Here is a 12238-nt window from a genome sequence, read left to right on the forward strand (position 1 = left end):
TAGTTCTCCCCTTGCTCCACCCTCAGTTCCTAGGAAACTGATCTGGTTTTTTTTTTTTTCCCTCTATAGTTTTGCCCTTTCCAGAATGTTATAAAAATGGACTGGTACAGTGTGTAGCATATATTTTTTATTGAAGTATAGTTGATTTACAATGTTGTGTTAATTTCTGCTGTACAGCAAAGTGATTCAGTTATACATATATACATTTTTAATATTCTTTTCCATTATGGTTTATCACAGGATATTAAATATAGTTCCCTGTGCTATACAGTGAGACCTTGTTGTTTATCCATTCTATATATAATAGCTTACATCTGCTAATCCCCAACTCCCAATCCATCCCTCCCCCAACCCCCTCTCCCTTGGCAACCACAAGTCTGTTCTCTGTCTGTGAGTCTGTTTCTGTTTGGTTGATAAGTTCATTTGTGTCATATTTTAGATTCCACATATAAGTGATATATGGTATTTGTCTTTCTGACTTACTTCACTTAGTATGATAATCTCTAGTTCCATCCATGTTGCTGCAAATGGCATTATTTCATTCTTTTTTATGGCTGAGTAATATTCTATTGTATATATGTACCACACCTTCTTTATCCATTCATCTGTCAATGGACATTTAGGTTGTTTCCATGTCCTGGCTATTGTAAATAGTGCTACTATGAACATAGGGGTGCATGTATCTTTTTGAATTATAGTTTTGTCCGGATATATGCCCAGGAGTGGGATTGCTGGATCATGTAGCAACTCTAGTTTTCTGAGGACCCTCCATACTGTTTTCCATATGGCTGCACCAACTTACATTCCCACCAACAGTGTAGGAAGGTTCCCTTTCCTCCAGCCAAGCATATTAAGTTGGCTTCTTTCACTTAGTATGAGGCATTTGAGATGTTGTGTGTTGAGTATATCAGTACTTTGTTTCTTTTTACTTCAAAGCAGGACCCCATTGTATGGATGTATCACAATTGTTTATACATATCCCTCCCAGGTCAGGGACAATCAGATTTGGTTTCCAGTTTGGGGTTATTCCAAATAAGTCAGAAAGAGAAAAATAAATATCATATATTAACACATATATATGGAATCTAGAAAAATGGTACAGATGAACTGGTTTGCAAGGCAGAAGTAGAGACACAGATGTAGAGAACAAATGTATGGACACCAAAGGGGGAAAGCAGGGGGGTGGGGGTGAGATGGATTCGGAGACTGGGATTGACACTAACATGTATAAAATAGATGACTAATAAGAACCTGCTGTGTAATAAATAAATAAATAATTTTTTTTAACTACTACAAATATTTATACACAGGTTTTTGTGTGAACATAGGTTTACATGTCACTTGGGTAAATACCTACGGTGAAATTGCTGCGTTGTATGGTAAGATTATGCTTAATTTTAAAGAAACTAATTGTTTTTCAAAGTGGCTGCCCGTTTTGCATTTGCATTGATGTTCCTGTTGCTCCCTATCCTTCCTAGCATTTTATTGTTGCCAGGTATTTTTTTCTCCCATTCTAATAGTGTGCAGTAGTATTCATTGTGATTTTATTTTGCATTTCTCCAATAACTAACGATACTGAGTATATCTTATTGTGTCTATTTGCCATCAACGTATCTTCTTTGAGATGGGTCTCTTCAGATTTTTTTCATTTTTATTTGTTTGTTTTCTTCTTAATGAGTTTAAGGGCTCTTTAGTCTAATATGTCTTTTTTTAATAAATTTATTTATTTTATTTATTTATTTTTTGCTGCATCGGGTCTCCGTTGCTGCGCGCAGGCTTTCCCTAGTTGTGGCGCGCGGGCTTCTCATTGCGGTGGCTTCTCTTGTAGAGCACAGGCTCTAGGCGCACAGGCTTCAGCAGTTATGGCACACAGGCTCAGTAGTTGTGGCTCACGGGTTCTAGAGCACAGGCTTAGTAGTTGTGGCACACAGGCTTAGTTGCTCTGCGGCATGTTGGATCTTCTCGGACCAGGGACCAAACCCATGTCCCCTGAATTGGCAGGTGAATTCTTAACCCCTGCACCACCAGGGGAGTCCCCACAAACATCGTATATCAGCCTTATTGAGATATAATTCACATAATATAAAATTGACCCATTTAAAGTATACACTTCAGTGTATCACAGTCCAGTTTTAGAACATTTCGTCCCCCTAAAATGAAGCCCCATGCCCATTAGCAGTCACATCCTGCATTAGTTTCCTATTACTGCAAATGTGGTGGCTTAAGACAATAGAAATATATTCTCTCACAGTTCTGGAGGCCAGAAGTCTGAAGTCAGTATCACTGATCCAGGATCAAGGTATTGGCAAGGCTGTGATCCCTTCAGAGACTCTAGGGAAGAATCTATCCCTTGCTTCCTCCAGCTTCCAGTGGGTGCCAACACTCTTTGGCTTGTGACTGTATCACTCCAGTCTTCAAAGCCAGCATCTTCAAATCTCTCTGTTCCATCTCCGCATCACCTTCTCTTCTGTGTGTGTTCAGACCTCCCTCTGTCTCCTGTTATAAGGATACATGTGAATGCATTTAGTGCCAGCCACATAATCCAGGATAATCAAATAGAACTACCATATGACCCCGCAATCCCACTACTGGGCATATACCCTGAGAAAACCAAAATTCAAAAAGAGTCATGTACCAAAATGTTCATTGCAGCTCTATTTACAACAGCCCGGAGATGGAAACAACCTAAGTGCCCATCATCGGATGAATGGATAAAGAAGATGTGGCACATATATACAATGGAATATTACTCAGCCATAAAAAGAAACGAAATTGAGCTATTTGTAATGAGGTGGATAGACCTAGAGTCTGTCGTACAGAGTGAAGTAAGTCAGAAAGAAAAAGACAAATACCGTATGCTAACACATATATATGGAATTTAAGGGAAAAAAATGTCATGAAGAACCTAGGGGTAAGACAGGAATAAAGACGCAGACCTACTGGAGAACGGACTTTAGGATATGGGGAGGGGGAAGGGTGAGCTGTGACAGGGCGAGAGAGAGTCATGGACATATACACACTAACAAACGTAAGGTAGATAGCTAGTGGGAAGCAGCCGCATGGCACAGGGATATCGGCTAGGTGCTTTGTGACCACCTGGAGGGGTGGGATAGGGAGGGTGGGAAGGAGGGAGACGCAAGAGGGAAGACATATGGGAACATATGTATATGTATAGCTGATTCACTTTGTTATAAAGCAGAAAATAACACACCATTGTAAAGCAATTATACCCCAATAAAGATGTTTAAATTATACCCCAATAAAGATGTTTAAAAAAAAAAATCCTTAACTTACCACATCTGCAATATGAGGTAACATTCACAGGTTCTGGGGATTAGGATGTGGATATCCTTGGGGAGGCCACTTTCCAGCTTATCACTCTCCCTTTTCCTGCCTCTCCCCACACTGCAGCCCCAGGTGACCACTACTTTCTATCTTTATAGATTTGCCTCTTCTGGACAATTCAAGAAAACAAAATCATACAGTATTGGTGCTTTGTGATCGGCTCCTTTAGGGTAGTGTTTTTGAGATTTGGCCATGTTGTAGCAGTACTTTCTGCAACGTTATATCAGTACTTCACTCCTTTAAATAGCTGAATAATATTCCATTGTATGGATATACATTTTGTTTATCCACTCATCAGTCAATAGACATTTTATTTGTGGAAATTAACAATATGATCCTAAAATTTATACAGAGATGCAAAGGTTATGGAATAGCCAAAACAATCTTGAAAAAGAAAAACAGGTTGAAATACTTACATTATCTGATGTAAATATTTGCTACAGTAATCAAGACAGCGTGGTATTCGTGTAAGGACAAATAGATCAATAGAATAAAATAGAGGATCCAGAAATAGGCCCACATATACAGTAAATCAATGTTTGCTAAAGGTAATTAAATATGAAAAAAAGTCTTTTTAAAAAATTGATGCTTAAACAACTGGATCAAGGACAAAAGCGAACCTCAAGTCTTGCCTCATATAATATATGAAAATTAGTTTAAAATGGACCATAAACCTAAATGTAAAGACTAAAACGATAAAGCTTCTAGAATGTCATTGTAGAGGAAAGTAAGAGGCTGTTCCTCTTTTAAAAAATTTTTAAAAAGAAAAAAGCCTCACATTAGAGAGTATCTTCATGACTTTGGGCTAGTCAAATGTTTTCTAGATAGGACACAAAAAACACTAAGCACAAAATTTCAAATTTTGATTAGCTAGACTTAATGAGAAATTAAAATTTTGCCCATCAAACACCTATTTAAGGAAACAAAAAGGCAAGCTATGGATTGGGAGAAAGAACTTGAATCCAGCATATATAAATAACTTTGCTGTATACCTGAAACTAACACAACATTGTAAATCAACTATACTTCAAAAAAAATATGCTTTTGAAGCAAAAAGCCGGGCCCTCCCTGGGGGTCCAGAGGTTAAGACTCCACGCTTCCACTGCAGGGAGTGCAGGTTCCATCCCTGGTCGGGGAGCCAAGATCTCACATGCCACATGGCGTGACCAAAACATTTTTAAAAAGCCTCACTTGCTCCCTGTGGCCCAACTCCTCCCCATCTCCACAGCTCACACCTTCCACCCCGTCACACTCCTTCACTGTTGCTGGGGGCGCCTGGGGATGCCCAAAATGAAACCGTGGTGAAGAGGCTGTTCCTCTTTTCTTTCACTTTGTGTTCTGCCTGTGAGTGGTCAGGGGCCCTTGGTGGCCTGAGCTGGGTCCTGAGTTCCAGGCATGGGGGAGGTCAATGATGTCTTTCCACCCTGGGAGGTTTGGGGGGGGCAAAGTTTTAATTCAAGGAACTGTAAAGATGGTTCCTAGGAAATGATTGAATAAATAAATAAATGGGGGAGAACAGACAAATCTCCCATGCAGAAGAATTCCAAATAATTTATGTAGATACTCTGCCCTCAAGGAGGGAAAGCATAACTCCCCACCCCCTAAGTGTGGGCCATCCATAGTGTCCAAAGAGGACAGCATGGAGAAGGGGGGAAGAGTAACTTTATGGTAGACGAGACTGACAGTCACCGCCTCAGCCTGGTTATCAAGGTTAAGATCAAGAGTGATAATCACATTGATAGCATGAGCCCTTGATAAGATGTGATGAGAACAGCATTTTACCCCTGCAGTCTTCCTCCCCCAAACCCCTAACCCCATGAGAAAACAACTCTCAAATGAAAGACTTCATGAAATACCTGGCCAGTACTCCTCAAAACTGTCAAAACCATCAAAAATAAGGAAATTTTAAGAAATGGTCACAGCCAAGAAGAATCTAAGGAGACATGCAGACTCAATGTGATGAGGTGTCCTGGGTGGAACCCTGGATCAGAAAAAGGACATTAGGTAAAAGCTAAGGAAATATGAATGAAGTACGAACTTTAGTCAATAATAATATATCATTATTGGTTCAGTAATTATGACAAATGTACCACATTAATGTAAGATATTAGCAATAAGGGAAACTGGGTGTGGGATATATGGGAACTCTGTGTAATATCCTCATTTTTCTGAACCCTAAAATTACTCTAAAATTAAAAATTTCACTTAAAAAGGGAGAGAGACTATTTGCACAAAATATTTATAAGCACTTGATAACTAACAAAGAAAACGTTTTTAAAACACTTAGTTTGATTAGGCTTAAAGAACACCGAGTAGGGTCATTTTAAGTGACTAGTTTACCTGAGGTGGGTTTGCTGCACTGCACGCCGGTCAGGCATACATTCCAGTGGGTGTTGAATTCACGGTTTTTCCCAGTTGGTTATAACCCAGCTCTCCCTGGGTGCGTTTGGTATGCACAGTGTCCTGTTCAGGTAACGTAATTATCTCAGCTCCCTAAAATGAGCAGGAGTCTCCCTGCCCCGGTCCTGCTGCGGAGCTGGGCCTCCAGGAGCCCCAGGGAGAAGGGCGACAACAGGAGAGAGGAGTTGGGAAGCTGGAGTTTCTGAGGAAAGTAACGAAGAGACCTGGAGGCCAAGTGGTCACTAGGCAGCCCAGAGAAGAGGGGACAAATTGGGGAGGGGTCTACAGCTACTTGTCCCTGACTGTGTGTCTTGCTTACTGAGCTCACGAGAGTGCTCAGCTCCCCTGCATTAACTGGACTTCACTGCTCGGTTAGAGGCCTGGGTCTGCGTTAAGACCCCATTATCTGTGCCCACCCTGTCTCTAGCCCCCGGGGTGTCCAGTCTCCTTATGGTCCCACTCCATGCTGGTCGTGCCTCAGGCTGCTGGAGCTTGTCCCCCTCACCAGCCCCCAGAATGCCTCTGGGGGCTACTCCCCAACTAGCCTCACTTGTGTTGGGCCACAAGGGGGCCCTCTTGCAAGAAGCTGGTGCAGAGGACTCCAGCCTGCAGCCACCATCCGACCCTGCCCTGAGCACGTAGCGTCTGGCTGCACTGGCCCTGATTCTGTGCTGTGTTCTGTCACCACCCTGTTGTGGACATTCTTCCATCCTCTCTAGACAGCCTGCGAGTCCCCCAAGGGCCAAGGGGGCTTAACTTAACCGCGTGAGCCCTGCTTTGCTCAACTCTGCATCGCTGTTCATGCATGTGCCTTGATCGCATGCAGAGGGGACCCCAGAGCGGGTCTCCAGCCTTTTTTCTTGTGGAGGCTGAGCTGAAGAGCAGGCCAGTGACTTGCCCACGTTTCACAGACTTCACAGAAAGATATCAAAGCCGAGCTGGGCATTTGGACCCTGTCCTCCAACACCCGGCCCCCCAGCGCTTTGCCCACTGCCGAGCAGCCCCCATGCACCCTGGCTTCCGGCAGTGTATCCCCCTCATCCATCCAAATGGGCCGCACTTGCACTTGCTTTGTGCGAGGGCAAGAAGGCTTTGGAGGGGACTTGGGGGGAATAGGGCAAAAGGATTGAAGCACCAAAATAATATAAACCCTTCTCTGAGAAAGGAAAGTACAAAATCAGAAGTGTGATTCTCTAAGAGGAAAATCTGCTTTAGTTAAATGGAAACGCTAAAGCAAACTACCCAGGCGTGAAAGTACAGTGTGCTATAAAAAGTTTTCATCTGTATTAGTAAGACACTAAATTTATAACAAGGAACTGAAAGCTTTGTTAGCCGGCCAGTTATGTTGAAACAGAGATACAGAAAGCAGTGCTGTCTGACACCATTTCCTGCAATAATGGAGCTGTTCTGTACCTGCCCATCCAGCACAGTAGGCGCTCGCCACGTGTGGTTGTTCAGCTCTGACATGAGGCAAGTGCAACTGAGGAACTGAATTCTTATTTTTCGTTGAATTTTAATTAATTTAAATGCAAATAGGCACATGAGGTTAATGGCTAGAGTACTAGCACAGCTCTAAATGACGGAGGTGGACTTTAACAAGACCCTGCCACCATGCTAAGGGGCAGATTTCTTTGTTGTGTCCTGTTTGTGTCAAAACTGTAAAGCTAATAGAAGATAATGTGTGAGACTCTCTTCATACATTGTCTAAAAGACAATATTCAGAATATAATTGTGTTTCAGATTGGGAAGGACATCTTAAATAAGACCCCAAAGCATAAGTCATAAGGGGGAAATGGATGGATTTAATTACATTGTCCCGTGCTGTTTCTCAAATATCCCCAGCACAACGTGTTAATAAGAGAAAGCTGAACTTATTCCTCACAGAGTTCAAGGAGAACTCAGCCTCAACAGAGCTCTGAGAGCGGCTTAGATAAGGCAAGGTCCGAATGTACTGGGAAGTTTGGTTCAAGGCAAGTCTTTCAAAGATGGGGCTGGATTAAGATTGAGGAAGGATCACAATATAATAGCCGCAATTGGTAGAAACAGCAACCCCTACCCCCAAAGACCTGCACTTGGTTCCTAAAGTACTCGTTTCTGATTTTATGAAGTTCTGAAAACTCTCAATTTACAGGACGCTAAAGTGGAACTATTTTTACTTTCGTGACTGCCGTGGAAGGTGAATTTTCCAAATGTCACTGCACAATGAGTGATTATGTCAGTATCCCAGGAATAGAATAAAGTAGATGGATGGGAAATAGGATTCATTTTTTAGAACACACTGAAGTTTCCAAGAAAAGTACCATAAAGTTTGGAATTTGTTCTCTGGGTCTGTATCTTTTTATGGCTTGAGGGTGATATATAGCATATAATAATATCCAAAATATTATTTTTGGTGAATAGGAACTTGCTGTTATAACATAACTCTATAATAGATAAAAGAACGTATTTGCCATAACACAACAAAGAGTGGGTGTTTGTTTTCCACTCAATTTGTCTTTCACTGACAGCAAGAAAGAAAATCTTTAAAATGTGAACTATTTGCATCTCAGTTTTCGCTGAGATTGTTTGGGCAGATGCTGTGGAATTAAATTCCGTTCCCACCTCCTTCTCGTGGGCCTCTTTATTATGAAAGGTCTACACAATCATTTCTCAGGTTTTCTGGCAGCTAGGGCTCCAGAGATAATTTAGGCTTTACCCATCAAAGGCATTTGTATGAAACAAATTTGGAACTGAGTTAAGTAGGGAAAAAGGCATCCACTTTGGTGGGATAGAGTGTGGCTGACGTGGGGTGGGTCTGGAGAAACTATGCCAGTAGCTTCCTGATTTGCAAAGTTTGCTGATTCTTCAGAGTGCTGACTGTGGGAAGAGCAGTGGCCCCTTAATCTCCCCCCGCTGTAGTGTGGCTTGGCTTTGACAGTCATTCCCAGAAGCTCAGAGTAGGATCTGATTCTGTAAACCATTTAATATTCTATTTTAAAAGGATCCCTTTCTACTTAACATAGGTACATTGGATTTTGTTGTCTGCAGCTGAACCTTGACTAATGGAAGTCCCAAGGAAATAGATGCCCCATTCCAGAGTGAGCTGGGAGACCAGTGCAACACACACAAAAAGGTATCTAAACCTTGCCCACATCAAGGGTATAAAGTTGTGGGGATCTTAAAGACTAGGAGAGGATTCTTGGAGACAGTTTTGGTGTCCTGTGACCGTGGGCGCAGAAGGGAGTGGACACCTGCCCCTTACCACAAGCTTAGGGAGAGGGGCTTCAGGGTCACAACTTGGAGAGCTTGTTAAGCGTCCCCTGGAGTTTGGGAGACACAGCAGACTGGAGTCTGACTCAAACCTGAGAACTACAATGGGCAGAGACTGCCAATGACTAGCTGTCCCCACGGTAGAGTGAAGAGAAGATGGCTGTATGGGGATCCACCAGGGCTCCATGAGTTTTCTGGGGTGAATGAAATGGGTACGTCCCATGGACCGGATGTGGGCTGCACATATGTGAAACTACCAGCATAGGTTTCATAGATCTGGTCCAAAAAGGCTGCCTGAAGTTGGAGAGACCTCAGTGGAGGAAGGAAGCTAGAGGTTGACAGATGTAGGGGAGGAAAAATCATTTTCCCTCTACCCTCTGAGTTCTCAGCTGAGATCCTTGTAATAAAAGAAGATTAATAAGAGAAAAGCAAACAAGCTTTTAAACATGTATACCTCATGTATATGTGGGAAATACCCAGGGTAAAATGAGGAGCTCCCCAAGGTAGTTTAGAACTCTGGCTTAAATACCATATTCAGATACAGACAAAAGGAAAGCACGGGGAGTCTACCTGAACAGGTCCTCAATACCACTGATCACCCTACACCTGGGTACATCATCATCATCCACTATACCTTTTACTAGGCACCTACTGTGCTATAAATCCTGAGCCAGTAGTTTACATCAGTCTGCTTTTAAACTCTCAGGACACCCTCTGAAGTAGGTACCATTTACAAATGAGTATTTCTGAGTAGGTACTCTTTACAAATGACAAAAATGAAGTTCAAAGAGGAGAGAGGACTTCCTAAGGTCACATAGGTAGAAAATGGCAGAGATAGGATTTGAACCCAGCTCTGTCTGCCCTTACCTTCTTTCCACATCCCCTCTCTGTGGCTTGCTAGAGCGACTTCCACCATAGTTTGGCCTTCATGTTGCTGCTTGACCCTTTTGTCGTCATTTGCCTTTTCCTCTATTAATGCCCCTATGCCTTAGCGCCTGATTCCTTTAGGGGGAGACTGCCTTACACTTCTTGACGTCTCCCAGGATATCAGCACAGCGAGGAGAGACTGTTTGTTTGACTTCACATAATTTTCTCAACCTCAAGATGCTCTAGAAGAACCTCCACCTTCTATTTCATCATCCAATCCCTGATGGGATGGGGTCAACCAGCACAGTCCGCATTCACGACCTTCCTTTCTTGCTTTCCTGTCTCTAACATGTACATACCCTGATCTCATTCTCTCTTAAGTCCCTCCTTAAGAAATGAGAGAAAACCCCTCTTAGTAGGTACCTCCACTTGGCCATCTACATCCCTCTCCCTGCCTCTCCTTACCTGAGACCTAGAGCAGCAGCGGTAGGCACGGCCACCCCCAGAGCCCTTCCCCTCACTCCATCCTGCTCCCTGGACCCACTGTGTGCCAGTCGCTTCAGTGCCTTTTCCATTTACTGGAGGATGTTGCCCCACTTGGGTGTTTTCCATCTTCCCTGAGAGGCTTGGTTGTCAGTTTGCAGTTGGGAAACCCTGAGGAAAATGCGATGAGAGGCGGCAGCTCAGGAAAATGCAGAAGCAGCAGCAGAAAAGAGAGATCACTGCCCTTGTGACATCTTCCTTCCTGCTTTCATTTTGTCACAGCCCAATTGGGCAACACTCAGTAGCTCCCCATTCTCCACCGGAGCAAGTCTAGACCCACCCATCTGATGTCCCACCTCTGCTCCACTCACTTCCTCAGGCCACCAAGACATTCTCATCATTGACCACTGACCACTACATTCCACAACCCCTCCCACCATTATCCCTGCCTGCCTGACACTGTGCATCCAGATTTGACTTGCCTTTTGAGGCCCGAGTCAAGCCTTCCTGATGACCCACCATCTTTCGTGTTATGCCACACCACAATTCTCAAGGGTGGGCATATGGCTGAATCACTTGGGGAGCTTAGCAAACAGACACGTGCCTGGGCTCCACCCCGGACATACTGATTCGGTAAGTGTGGAGAGGGCCCAGGAGCCTGCGCTTTAACAAGCAGCCCAGGTGATTCTGAAGCAAGTGGTTCAAACAGGATACCTGTAAGAGCTGTGTGTGAGTCAGGCGGGCCCCAAAGCATTCCTCAGGGGCTCTCCCCACGTCAGAGGTGTGTGCTTCCCTGAGCTCCTAGTCTAGGCGTGAGCTTGGAGACCACAATTATAACAGCACCAGGAGTGACCTCCATGGATTGAAGTTCTACTGTGTGCCAGGTGCTTTACGCAGGTTATCTCGTTTAATTCTGTCAGCTTTGGGATTGTGTAATGAACACTTGTCATCTTTTGGCTCTCCAGCACCCAATACCTTTCCCATTTGGGGGCTATGCCCCAGTGTTTGGGTCTCACGAGGCCCCCTTCCCTTGAGCATGGAGGCAGATATTTCTTCTGCCCCTTCTCCCTGGCACCTATGGTACAGACATGTGACTTGACCTAAGTATGGGCAAATGCATGATTCTGCCCAGGATTCTGGATCCTAGGGGTGCGATACAAGATGCAGGGCCAGTTGTAAGTGACTTACTCAGAGGCAATTGAAGCACTGAGAGTCCAGGAATAGTATGGTGGCAAGTACTTGGTGGCTTCACCTGTACAGGGGCAGTGACAACGGCAACACCACTGGACTGTCTCAAGTTATAACTTGGTTTCTGCCATTTTCTAAAACGGGTCCTTCAGCCTTCTCATCGACTCTGTGAGCTACCAATATCTTTCTAAATTCCTTTGCTAGCCAGGATTGGATTCAGTTGGTAGCATCAAGAATCATGACTCGTATTGGTTATTATGCCCTTTTTTTTTTGGCGGTACACGGGCCTCTCACTGCTGTGGCCTCTCCCGTTGTGGAGCACAGGCTCTGGACGCGCAAGCTCGGCAGCCATGGCTCACGGGCCCAGCCGCTCCGCGGCACGTGGGCTCTTCCCGGACCGGGGCACGAACCCGTGTCCCCTGCATCGGCAGGCGGACTCTCAACCACCGCGCCACCAGGGAAGCCCTGGTTATTATGCCCTTTGAGGCAGTGAGGAATATCTTCAGGCTGAGGCCTAGCAAGATTAACTGAGTTACTCAAGATCAGACATACATCAAGGATGTGACGGAGCTGAGATCAAACCTGGGTCCTGTTTAATTCCAAGGCCTGTGTAATTAACCACATAACACTGTTGTGTAGGTCAAGGTCCCAGCAAGAAAGAGGTGGCTCACTGAAACAGGTGACTGAGAAGTGTTTAATGAAAGTG

At 44.1% G+C, this 12238-nt stretch overlaps 1 long non-coding RNA gene across 1 annotated transcript; it reads right to left on the reverse strand.

Annotated features, from left to right (window-relative positions):
• Positions 1–2021: 2021 nt before the first annotated feature.
• LOC112413831 (uncharacterized) lies at positions 2022–10569 on the reverse strand. The gene is made up of 3 exons (XR_003006040.1): positions 5686–10569; positions 5202–5326; positions 2022–2496 (listed from the first exon to the last, which is right to left on the reverse strand). It is a non-coding gene; the product is annotated as an uncharacterized LOC112413831 (long non-coding RNA).
• Positions 10570–12238: the final 1669 nt, after the last annotated feature.

Source organism: Neophocaena asiaeorientalis, unplaced genomic scaffold (genome assembly GCF_003031525.2).
Source record: "Neophocaena asiaeorientalis asiaeorientalis breed wild unplaced genomic scaffold, Neophocaena_asiaeorientalis_V1.1 scaffold46, whole genome shotgun sequence".
Classification (NCBI taxonomy): domain Eukaryota; kingdom Metazoa; phylum Chordata; class Mammalia; order Artiodactyla; family Phocoenidae; genus Neophocaena; species Neophocaena asiaeorientalis.